The sequence below is a fragment of the Heteronotia binoei genome, chromosome 6 (assembly GCF_032191835.1).
Source record: "Heteronotia binoei isolate CCM8104 ecotype False Entrance Well chromosome 6, APGP_CSIRO_Hbin_v1, whole genome shotgun sequence".
In the NCBI taxonomy this organism is placed as follows: domain Eukaryota; kingdom Metazoa; phylum Chordata; class Lepidosauria; order Squamata; family Gekkonidae; genus Heteronotia; species Heteronotia binoei.
The window spans coordinates 139,137,046-139,150,083 of record NC_083228.1 but is presented as its reverse complement, the minus strand read 5'-3'; positions in this window follow the sequence as shown (position 1 = coordinate 139,150,083).

The window sequence follows — 13,038 nt, the reverse complement described above, 5'->3', positions numbered from 1 at the left end:
GGGGGGCTCTGGACAGACTGGTATCGATGCCCCTCTCGGACCGTTTCACAAGGGCATTGGCAAGCCTAACCGGGGCAGAGAGATTGGGGCAAGATTTGAGCTGTTCCTGTCGGCTGCCAAGGAGAGGACCCACAAGAATGGGCTTAAATTACAGGCCAAAAGATATTGGCTGGTATTAGGGACAAAATTACTGTAAGTAGTGTAGAACAAAGCAGTAGACAAGTGGCACCGTCTTTAAGACCAACTAAGTTTTATTTAAAATGCAAGCTTTTGCATGCTCTTAAGCAGACTTCATCAGACAAAATGGGAAAAGGAAGCAGCTTCTTAATGTAAGTGGGCAGTGTGGAATCATGGGAATGTTCTTAGCAGATTGAAAGAATCACAAATAGGGATCTGTGTTTGTTAGTGTTAGGGCAAAGCAGGGCTGAAACAACACTGGAGGCTGATAAAAAGCAGACTGCTGTCGTAGGTGCAGGTGCCATAAATCTGGGTAGCATTCTGGATTTGTGGCACCCGCACCTATGACAGCAGTTTGGTGTAGTGGTTAAGTGTGCGGACTCTTATCTGGGAGAACCGGGTTTGATTCCCCACTCCTCCACTTGCACCTGCTGGAATGGCCTTGGGTCAGCCAGAGCTCTGACAGAAGTTGTCCTTGAATGGGCAGCTGCTGTGAGAGCCCTCTCCAGCCCCACCCACCTCACAGGGTGTCTGTTGTGGAGGAGGAAGGTAAAAGAGATTGTGAGCTGCTCTGAGGCTCTTCGGAGTGGAGGGCAGGATATAAATCCAATATCTTCATCTACCTCACAGGGTGTCTGTTGTGGGGGGAGGGAGGAAGGTAAAGGAGATTGTGAGTCGCTCTGAGACTCTTCGGAGTGGAGGGCGGGGTATAAACCCAATATCTTCATCTACATCACAGGGTGTCTGTTGTGGGGAGAAGGAGGAAGGTAAAGAAGATTGTGAGCCGCTCTGAGACTCTTCGGGGTGGAGGGCGGGATATAAATCCAATATCTTCATCTACCTCACAGGGTGTCTGTTGTGGGGGAGGAAGGTAAAGGAGATTGTGAGCCGCTCTGAGACTCTTCGGAGTGGAGGGCGGGATATAAATCCAATATCTTCATCTACCTCACAGGGTGTCTGTTGTGGGGGAGGGAGGTAAAGGAGATTGTGTGCTGCTCTGAGACTCTTCGGAGTGGAGGGCGGGATATAAATCCAATATCTTCATCTACCTCACAGGGTGTCTGTTGTGGGGGAGGGAGGTAAAGGAGATTGTGTGCTGCTCTGAGACTCTTCGGAGTGGAGGGCGGGATATAAATCCAATATCATCTTCTTTTTATCACTCTCCAGTGTTTTTTAAACCCTGTTTTGTCCTACACTGACAAACACAGATCCCTATTGGTGATTCTTTTAATCTGCTAAAAACATTCCCATGATTCCACACTGCCCACTTATATTAAGTATTGCTGCTTGCCCTTCCCATTTGGTCTGATGAAGTCTGCTTAAGAGCATACGAAAGCTGACATTCTAAACAAAACTTTGTTGGTCTTAAAGGTACACTTGTCTACTGCTTTGTTCTATTGCTTCAGACCCACAAGGCTGCCTCCTGGGATGTAACAAGAGTAGTTCAGCAGCGTAGGGCTGCAGCGGAAGCGACGTCATTGTGCCGGGGACATCGCGCTAGGGACACTCTAGGACTCGCTGTCAGAACTAGACAATGTGATAAGAATCCGTCAGAGTGCTTTGTATAGTTTTGTGAACCTGAGTAGGCCAATGTTGTGAGTAACCATTGGCCAAGGGGGGCCCTGGCTCACAAATACACTGCAATAAATTTGTTTTTTCCTTCTGCTGCCGCAAGACTCTTTTGTGATAGTTTCTGGCAACTCTGAAGCGAGGGATTGGCCTCTCTACTCATGAGTTGCTGCCAACTTCTTCAAAGTAACACAGACACCCCATCCTAAGAGGAAGCCTTTCAATTGGAGACTGAAGCCTCCGGAGGTGGAAAGGCACATGGTCCTCTGGGGGTGGGCCTTCTCCCTGCTGGCCAGCTGACTGGGGGCGGGAAGGAGCCTGGGAAAGCGGAAGAACCCCCGCTGGGACCTGGGGATTGGCAAGCCTAGACTGACTGCTGTGGGACAGGAAGGCAAAGGAGATTGTAGGCTGCTCTGAGACTCTGTCCTTGAAAGGGCAGCTTCTGTGAGAGCCCCACCCACCTCACAGGGTGTCTGTGGAGGGTGGGAAGGTAAAGGAGATCTTTTTCTTCTCTGATAACATTCATTCAAGAGCCTTTAGGCCTGGAAAGAAGAAACAGAAAGCAAGAAAAAGGGTAGATCCATGTCAAATTTACTCCTGTGGCTCCCAATAAGGATTCCAGCGATCATAAAACACTGAGAAAGTTGTACCGAAACCACCCATTTACCAGAAGGTGTGTCCGTTGGCTCGCTGTGGAATTGTGTCTTCATCTGAATTTGTGGAAGCGAGCGACGTCCCTGTCAAACGAATATTATCCTTGTGGACCATTAGTTTCTATTGGACTTATGCGAGACTACGTCCTGACATCAGCCCGTGAAACAGGATTTCGGATGACCAAGCTTCGTTCTGATCCTAGCAAGCCTCCGGCGCATTGCCCATTGCAACGTGTCTTCCCTCACTAATCAAAACCAATTTCTGCCGCCGCTTTATCTCCCGCATGCAGTCCCCCCACCCCCCACCCCGGGTGCAGCGCACAGAGTGGCAAAGGGAACGTTTGGACAAGAGGGCCGGCCCTCCATCAAAACAAGACCCAGAAGCTCCAGTGATGCTCCTTGACCCGCTGCCCACCCGGCACTCACATCCCTGGACCGCAGCCAGGCCTTTGTCAAAGGGGCCTTGGCGACTGTATATGTCAGGGGTGGCCAACGGTAGCTCTGCAAAAAATTTTTGCCTACAACTCCCATCAGCCCCAGCCATTGGCCATGCTGGCTGGGGCTGATGGGAGTTGTAGGCAAGAGCATCTGGAGAGCTACCGTTGGCCACCCCGGTCTACGTCAGGGGTAGGGAACAGTGGCTCTCCAGATTTTTTTGCCTACAGCTCCCATCAGCCCCAGTCATTGGCCATGCTGGCTGGGGCTGATGGGAGTTGTAGGCAAGAACATCTGGAGAGCTACCATTGGCCACCCTGCTCTATGTCGGGTAGCGAACAGTGGCTCTCCAGATGTTTTGCCACTGTTTCCTACCCCTGATGTAGACCAGAGGTGGCCAACGGTAGCTCTCCAGATGTTTTTTGCCTCCAACTCCCATCAGCCCCAGCCAACATGGCCAATGGCTGGGGCTGATGGGAGTTGTAGGCAAAAAACATCTGGAGAGCTACCGTTGGCCACCCCGGTCTATGTCAGGGGTAGGGAACAGTGGCTCTCCAGATTTTTTTTGCCTACAACTCCCATCAGCCCCAGCCATTGGGCATGCTGGCTGGGGCTGATGGGAGTTGTAGGCAAAAAACATCTGGAGAGCTACCGTTGGCCACCCCTGGTCTACGTGGAATCCTTATCTCAAGAGCTGCCACTCCCCCCCCAGCCAAAATCGGCTCTCCTTTCTTTTGACTGCAGGACAGGTAAAACAGGCTGCCAGCGGAATGACAAGAGAACGGAAGAGAGGCGAAGGATTGAGATAAGTCCTGTTCATTAATCTGTGCATGTCAAGTTTCCCCCCTTTTTTCATCTCCTTTCTGGTTCTGGAGAGGTTGGATGTTTGAGGCAGCTGCCGGGGAAGGGAGGGATCTGCTGGTTACCAATCTCAACCTCAAAAAAGATATTCTAGATTGGAAAAAGTCCAGAAAAGGGCAACGAGGATGATTAAAGGGCTGGAACGCTTTCCCCATGAAGAAAGGTTAAAACGGTTGGGGCTCTTTAGCTTGGAGAAATGTTGACTGCGGGGTGACATGACAGAAGTCGACAAGATTATGCCTGGGACACAGAAGGCAGAGAAAGAAGTCCTTTTCTCCCTTTCTTACAATACGAGAACTCGTGGGCACTCCGTGAAATTGCCAAGCAATCGGGCTAGAATGGATAAAAGGAAGTCCTTCTTCACCCAAAGGGGGATTAACACGTGGAATTCACTGCCACAGGAGATGGTGGCAGCTACAAGCACAGACAGCTTCAAGAGGGGATTGGATCGACATATGGAGCAGAGGTCCATCAGTGGCTACTAGTGGTTTTTTTGGCCACTGTGTGACACAGAGTGTTGGACTGGATGGGCCATTGGCCTGATCCAACATGGCCTCTCTTATGTTCTTAACATGAGTATGGGAGAGAGGAAAACTCCACCCCCTAGACATCTCTCCTTAAGTTGGTTGGAATACAGCTGATTGTATGAAATACAGCGTTGGCCTTTTTAAATTGCAGTTGCACACTGTCTCAAAATTTTTAGTAAGTTATCTACCATGACCCCAAGATCTCTCTCTTGGTCAGTCTCCTCCAATTCACACCCCATCAACTTGTATTTGTAGCTGGGATTCTTGGCCCCAACGTGCATTACTTTGCACTTGGCCACGTTGAACCTCATCTGCCATATTGACGCCACCTCACCCAGCCTCAACAGGTCCCTTTGGAGTTCCTCACAATCCTCTCTGGTTCTCACCACCCTGAACAATTTAGTGTCATCCGCAAACTTAGCCACTTTACTGTTTACTCCTAACTCCAAATCATTAAGAACCCATTAAAAACGGTACTGCCTCAAAGATCTTAACTACTCTACATTTTCTCCCTGGATTTTGATAAACTAGCTTTTATGTTATCCGATGTAGATGCCTCCGTCTCTTACAGGATGGCGCTTTTTGGCTTAGCTGCTTGGAAAATTAGAGCAAATGCGGTTTCCAAGAAAGCATCTAATGAGAACGGAATTGCAATTTCTGAGACGGATGGCTGAGAAATTCTAAAGATGGATGTTATTCCCGATCCTAAAAACTTTTTGCTGTAAAGGGTTTTTTTTAAATTTAAAAGGCTGATAATCAGGGGTGGAATTCTAGCAGGAGCTCCTTTGCATATTAGGCCACACCCCCTGATCAAGCCAATCCGCCTGGGGCTTACAGTAGGCCCTGCACTAAGAACCCTTCAAGCTCCAGGAGGATTGGCTACATCAGGGGTGTGTGGCCTAATATGCAAAGGAGCTCCTGCTAGAACTCCACCCCTGCTGATAATTTTTCCTGCTCCTCCTGCCCCTAGGGTTACTAACCTTGGATTGGGAAATTCCCAGAGATTTTAAGGTGGAGCCAGAAGGCGGCAGAGTCCGCCCTCCAGAGCAGCCATGTCCCCAAGAGAACTGATCTCTGTCATCAGGAGATCTGTTGGGATTCAGTGGGCCCCACCTGGAGGCTGGCAATCCTAAGGGCCAGTTTGGTGTAGTGCTTAAGGGCACAAACTCTTCTCTGAGAGAACCGGGTTCGATCCCCCCCTCCTCCACTTGCAGCTGCTGGAATGGCTTTGGGTCAGCAATAGCTCTTGCAGAGTTGTCCTTGAAAGGGCAGTTTCTGAAAGAGCCCTCTCAGCCCCGAGCACCTCACAGGGTGTCTGTTCTGAGGGGAGGAAGGTAAAGGAGATGGTGAGCTGCTCTGAGACTCTTTGGAGTGGAGTGCGGGATATAAATCCAATATCTTCATCTACTTCACAGGGTGTCTGTTGTGGGGGAGGAAGGTAAAGGAGATGGTGAGCTGCTCTGAGACTCTTCGGAGTGGAGGGCAGGATATAAATCCAATATCTTCATCTACCTCACAGGTATCTGTTGGGGAGGAAGGAAAAGGAGATTGTGAGCTGCTCTGAGACTCTTTGGAGTGGAGGGCGGGATATAAATCCAATATCTTCATCTACCTCACAGGGTGTCTGTTGTGGGGGAGGGAGGTAAAGGAGATTGTGAGCCGCTCTGAGACTCTTCGGAGTGGAGGGCGGGATATAAATCCAATATCTTCATCTTCCTCACAGGGTGTCTGTTGTGGGGGAGGAAGGGAAAGGAGATTGTGAGCCCCTCTGAGACTCTTCGGAGTGGAGGGAGGGATATAAATCCAATATCTTCATCTATCTCACAGGGTGTCTGTTGGCGGGGGGGAGGTAAAGGAGATTGTGAGCCGCTCTGAGACTCTTCGGAGTGGAGGGCGGGATATAAATCCAATATCTTCATCTTCCTCACAGGGTGTCTGTTGTGGGGGAGGAAGGTAAAGGAGATGGTGAGCTGCTGTGAGACTCTTCAGAGTGGAGGGTGGGATATAAATCCAGTATCTTCATCTACCTCACAGTGTGTCTGTTGTGGGGGAGGGAGATTTATTCCCATAGAAAATAATGGAGAATTGATCCGCGGGTATCTGGGGCTCGGGGGGGCTGTTTTTTTGAGGTAGAGGCACCAAAGTTTCAGTATAACATCTAGTGCCTCTCCCCAAAATACCCCCCAAGTTTCAAAAGGATTGGACCAGGGGATCCAATTCTATGAGCCCCAAAAGAAGGTGCCCCTATCCTTCATTATTTCCTATGGAAGGAAGGCATTGAAAAGGTGTGCCGTCCCTTTAAATGTGATGGCCAGAACTCCCTTTGGAGTTCAATTATGCTTGTCACAGCCTTGATCTTAGCTCCACCCCTAATGTCTCCTGGCTCCACCCCCAAAGTCCCCAGATATTTCTTAAATTGGACTTGGCAACCCTACTTCTGTCCCTCTGATTGGGTAGCAAGGGTTTTGGAGGGAAACAGGCCCAGAGGGGTGGGGTCTGGGAAGAGAATATATAAAGGCCAAGCCCAGGAAGTGGGGGTTCTTTTCCTAGGAGGCAGAGCTGAGGAGGAGCTGCTGCCAGGGAGAGACCCTTGCCCTGTGAGGTAGGGTGAGTAGGCCCAAGTCTGTCTGAGACAGCTAGGGATAGTAAGTGCAGAGGGCATTTGGTTATTTTTCCCTTCACCCCTTTTACTGTTTTATGCACCTTGGTTATATTGTAGTGACCTTTTAAATAAACCTCCCCCTCCCGCCCTTGGTAAGATGTTCATTTTTACTGCAGCTATTCTGCCCAACAATGACAAATTGAGCTTGTTCCACTTTAGCATGTCTTCTTCTATTTTACGCCAGAGCTTTTCATAGTTGTTCCTAAACAGATCAATATTTTTCATTGTTATCTCTACCCCTAGGTATTTTACCTTAGAGGTGACTTCACAACCCGTTAGTCTTTGTAGTTCTTGTTGTCTATTTTTCTGCATATTCTTACATAAAATTTTTGATTTTTCTTTGTTTATGTAAAGTCCCGCCAACTCCCCAAACTCTTGTATTCTCGTTAACAACAACGGTGTAGCTTGTAAGGGATTTTCATTTATAAACATTATATCATCCGCAAATGCTCTATATTTATAGGTATACCCTTTTATTTGTAGTCCTTCTAAATCTTTTTCATCTTGGATCTGCATCAGTAAAATTTCAAGAGTCATTATGAACAACAATGGCGAAAGCGGGCAGCCTTGTCTAGTACCTTTACTAATTTTCATTTCATCTGTAAGATCTGCATTGATGCACAACCTTGCCCTTTGTTCAAAATATATTGCCTTTATCATTCTTATAAAACTTTCTCCAAGCTCCATTTTTTCCATCACTGCAAACATGAAGTCCCAATTTAAATTGTCAAATGCTTTTTCTGCATCCGCAAAGAATAGTGCCACTTCCTTTTCTGGATGTCTTTCATAGTATTCTACAATATTTACAACAGTTCTAATATTGTCTCTTATTTGTCTTTTGGGAAGAAAACCAGCTTGGTCCTCCTTTATAAAATTTATCAGATATTGCTTAAGTCGTTCCGCCAGAATTCTTGTAAATATTTTATAATCATTGTTCAAAAGTGAAATTGGCCTATAATTTTTCACATTTGTAACGTCTCTTCCTTCTTTAGGTATCAAAGAAATAACAGCTTCCTTCCATGTATTTGGTACCTTCCCTTTAGCTCTTATTACATTCATCAGCTTCTGTAATTTTGGTATTAATTCATCTTTAAAAATTTTAAAATATTTAGCTGTATAACCGTCTGGCCTGGGAGCTTTATCATTCTTCATCACATTAATTGCTGCTTCAATTTCTATTTTTTCAATTGGGTCATTCAAAATTTTTCTCATATTTTCAGTTAAAGGCTCAATTTTTATTTTCTGTAAATATTCATCTATCTTTTTTCTCTTTACTTCAGCACCTTTAAACAACTTGGCATAATACTTAAAAAATTCTCTTTTTATTCCCTCTTGAGTAACTACATCTCTTCCATCTATCACAATTCTACTAATTGTTTTATTTTCCCTCTTTTTTTTCAGCTGCCACGCCAAGTATTTCCCCGTCTTATTTGCTCCTTCAAACGATTTCTGCTGAAGCCTTTTCAAATTCAGTTCCACTTCTTTGTTTAGTGAATGTCTTAATTGAGTTTGCAATATTGAAATTTCCCTTAGAATCTTCTTTTTCCCTGGTCTTTTCCTCAGCTCTCCTTCTTTTTTCTTTATTTCATTTTGAATGTCCAATAATTGTTTTTCTTTTTCCCTTTTATCTTTGTTGTTCAAAGTAATCAACAACCCTCTCATTACTGCTTTATAAGTATCCCAGACCGTCTGGAAGTCAATATCTTCTTTATCATTCACTTGGAAAAATTCCTTCGTTTCTTCATCTACCTCACAGGGTGTCTGTTGTGGGGGAGGAAGGTAAAGGAGACTGTGAGCCGCTCTGAGACTCTTCAGAGTGGAGGGCGGGATATAAATCCAATATCTTCATCTACCTCACAGGGTGTCTGTTGTGGGGGAGGAAGGTAAAGGAGACTGTGAGCCGCTCTGAGACTCTTCAGAGTGGAGGGCGGGATATAAATCCAATATCTTCATCTACCTCACAGGGTGTCTGTTGTGGGGGAGGAAGGTAAAGGAGATGGTGAGCTGCTCTGAGACTCTTCAGAGTGGAGGGCGGGATATAAATCCAATATCTTCATCTACCTCACAGGGTGTCTGTTGTGGGGGAGGAAGGTAAAGGAGATTGTGAGCTGCTCTGAGACTCTTCGGAGTGGAGGGAGGGATATAAATCCAATATCTTCATCTACCTCACAGGGTGTCTGTGGGTGGGGGTGGAAGTTAAAGGAGATTGTGAGCCCCTCTGAGACTCTTCGGAGTGGAGGGTGGGATATAAATTCAATATCTTCATCTACTTCACAGGGTGTCTGTTGTGGGGGAGGAAGGGAAAGGAGATTGTGAGCCGCTCTGAGACTCTTTGGAGTGGAGGGCGGGATATAAATCCAATATCTTCATCTACCTCACAGGGTGTCTGTTGTGGGGGAGGAAGGGAAAGGAGATTGTGAGCCGCTCTGAGACTCTTTGGAGTGGAGGGCGGGATATAAATCCAATATCTTCATCTACTTCACAGGGTGTCTGTTGTGGGGGAGGAAGGGAAAGGAGATTGTGAGCCGCTCTGAGACTCTTTGGAGTGGAGGGCGGGATATAAATCCAATATCTTCATCTACCTCACAGGGTGTCTGTTGTGGGGGAGGAAGGTAAAGGAGATTGTGAGCTGCTCTGAGACTCTGAAATTCGGAGTGGAGGGCAGGATTGTTAATCCAATGTCTTCGTCTTCTTTTTATTACTGCTACTACATTGTAATATATAATGAAATAATTATACAACTCATGGCTCGGTTGCTAAGAGGCCACGGACCAGGGGTTGAGGACCCCTGGTGTAGATGACTCAACGATAATGCTGTGATATTGTCCAGTACAGAACTGTGATATAAGGTCCACCATACTTTTACTTATGAATTTCACAATAATAGACAACAAATGCAATTTTCAAACGGGCTCATTGTTGATTAGTCACACAGCATGTAATAAACTAATAATAATAATAATAGACATGTTTCATGTTGCCACTTCTTCAGTATTATTAACGTCTTCTTGTTGAGCTGTATGTAGTGAAGGAGTAAGCCAGTGTGTGTTTTAAAAACTTGTGCAAAACCTTCCTAGTTTGGTGAGCTAGTCTGGTGTAGTGGTTAAGTGTGCGGACTCTTATCTGGGAGAACCGGGTTTGATTCCCCACTCCTCCACTTGCACCTGCTGAAATGGCCTTGGGTCAGCCATAGCTCTGGTAGGAGTTGTCCTTGAAAGGGCAGCTGCTGTGAGAGCCCTCTCCAGCCCCACCCACCTCACAGGGTGTCTGTTGTGGGGGAGGAAGGTAAAGGAGATTGTGAGCCGCTCTGAGACCCTTCGGAGTGGAGGGCGGGATATAAATCCAATATCTTCATCTACCTCACAGGGTGTCTGTTGTGGGGGGTGGGGAAGGTAAAGGAGATTGTGAGCCGCTCTGAGACTCTTCGGAGTGGAGGGCGGGATATAAATCCAATATCTTCATCTACCTCACAGGGTGTCTGTTGTGGGGGAGGAAGGGAAAGGAGATTGTGAGCCTCTCCGAGACTCTTCGGAGTGGAGGGCGGGATATAAATCCAATATCTTCATCTACCTCACAGGGTGTCTGTTGTGGGGGAGGAAGGTAAAGGAGACTGTGAGCCGCTCTGAGACTCTTCAGAGTGGAGGGCGGGATATAAATCCAATATCTTCATCTACCTCACAGGGTGTCTGTTGTGGGGGAGGAAGGTAAAGGAGATTGTGAGCTGCTCTGAGACTCTTCGGAGTGGAGGGAGGGATATAAATCCAATATCTTCATCTACCTCACAGGGTGTCTGTGGGTGGGGGGTGGGGGTGGAAGTTAAAGGAGATTGTGAGCCCCTCTGAGACTCTTCGGAGTGGAGGGTGGGATATAAATTCAATATCTTCATCTACTTCACAGGGTGTCTGTTGTGGGGGAGGAAGGGAAAGGAGATTGTGAGTCGCTCTGAGACTCTTTGGAGTGGAGGGCGGGATATAAATCCAATATCTTCATCTACCTCACAGGGTGTCTGTTGTGGGGGAGGAAGGTAAAGGAGATTGTGAGCTGCTCTGAGACTCTGAAATTCGGAGTGGAGGGCAGGATTGTTAATCCAATGTCTTCGTCTTCTTTTTATTACTGCTACTACATTGTAATATATAATGAAATAATTATACAACTCATGGCTCGGTTGCTAAGAGGCCACGGACCAGGGGTTGAGGACCCCTGGTGTAGATGACTCAACGATAATGCTGTGATATTGTCCAGTACAGAACTGTGATATAAGGTCCACCATACTTTTACTTATGAATTTCACAATAATAGACAACAAATGCAATTTTCAAACGGGCTCATTGTTGATTAGTCACACAGCATGTAATAAACTAATAATAATAATAATAGACATGTTTCATGTTGCCACTTCTTCAGTATTATTAACGTCTTCTTGTTGAGCTGTATGTAGTGAAGGAGTAAGCCAGTGTGTGTTTTAAAAACTTGTGCAAAACCTTCCTAGTTTGGTGAGCTAGTCTGGTGTAGTGGTTAAGTGTGCGGACTCTTATCTGGGAGAACCGGGTTTGATTCCCCACTCCTCCACTTGCACCTGCTGAAATGGCCTTGGGTCAGCCATAGCTCTGGTAGGAGTTGTCCTTGAAAGGGCAGCTGCTGTGAGAGCCCTCTCCAGCCCCACCCACCTCACAGGGTGTCTGTTGTGGGGGAGGAAGGTAAAGGAGATTGTGAGCCGCTCTGAGACCCTTCGGAGTGGAGGGCGGGATATAAATCCAATATCTTCATCTACCTCACAGGGTGTCTGTTGTGGGGGGTGGGGAAGGTAAAGGAGATTGTGAGCCGCTCTGAGACTCTTCGGAGTGGAGGGCGGGATATAAATCCAATATCTTCATCTACCTCACAGGGTGTCTGTTGTGGGGGAGGAAGGGAAAGGAGATTGTGAGCCTCTCCGAGACTCTTCGGAGTGGAGGGCGGGATATAAATCCAATATCTTCATCTACCTCACAGGGTGTCTGTTGTGGGGGAGGAAGGTAAAGGAGACTGTGAGCCGCTCTGAGACTCTTCAGAGTGGAGGGCGGGATATAAATCCAATATCTTCATCTACCTCACAGGGTGTCTGTTGTGGGGGAGGAAGGTAAAGGAGATTGTGAGCTGCTCTGAGACTCTTCGGAGTGGAGGGAGGGATATAAATCCAATATCTTCATCTACCTCACAGGGTGTCTGTGGGTGGGGGGTGGGGGTGGAAGTTAAAGGAGATTGTGAGCCCCTCTGAGACTCTTCGGAGTGGAGGGTGGGATATAAATTCAATATCTTCATCTACTTCACAGGGTGTCTGTTGTGGGGGAGGAAGGGAAAGGAGATTGTGAGTCGCTCTGAGACTCTTTGGAGTGGAGGGCGGGATATAAATCCAATATCTTCATCTACCTCACAGGGTGTCTGTTGTGGGGGAGGAAGGTAAAGGAGATTGTGAGCTGCTCTGAGACTCTGAAATTCGGAGTGGAGGGCAGGATTGTTAATCCAATGTCTTCGTCTTCTTTTTATTACTGCTACTACATTGTAATATATAATGAAATAATTATACAACTCATGGCTCGGTTGCTAAGAGGCCACGGACCAGGGGTTGAGGACCCCTGGTGTAGATGACTCAACGATAATGCTGTGATATTGTCCAGTACAGAACTGTGATATAAGGTCCACCATACTTTTACTTATGAATTTCACAATAATAGACAACAAATGCAATTTTCAAACGGGCTCATTGTTGATTAGTCACACAGCATGTAATAAACTAATAATAATAATAATAGACATGTTTCATGTTGCCACTTCTTCAGTATTATTAACGTCTTCTTGTTGAGCTGTATGTAGTGAAGGAGTAAGCCAGTGTGTGTTTTAAAAACTTGTGCAAAAACCTTCCTAGTTTGGTGAGCTAGTCTGTGTAGTGGTTAAGTGTGCGGACTCTTATCTGGGAGAACCGGGTTTGATTCCCCCACTTCCTCACTTGCACCTGCTGAAATGGCCTTGGGTCAGCCATAGCTCTGGTAGGAGTTGTCCTTGAAAGGGCAGCTGCTGTGAGAGCCCTCTCAGCCCCACCCCCCACAACAGGAGCTCCCTGTTAGGGGAGAGGAAAGGTAAAGGAGATTTGGAGCCGCTCTGAGACCCCCTTCGGAGT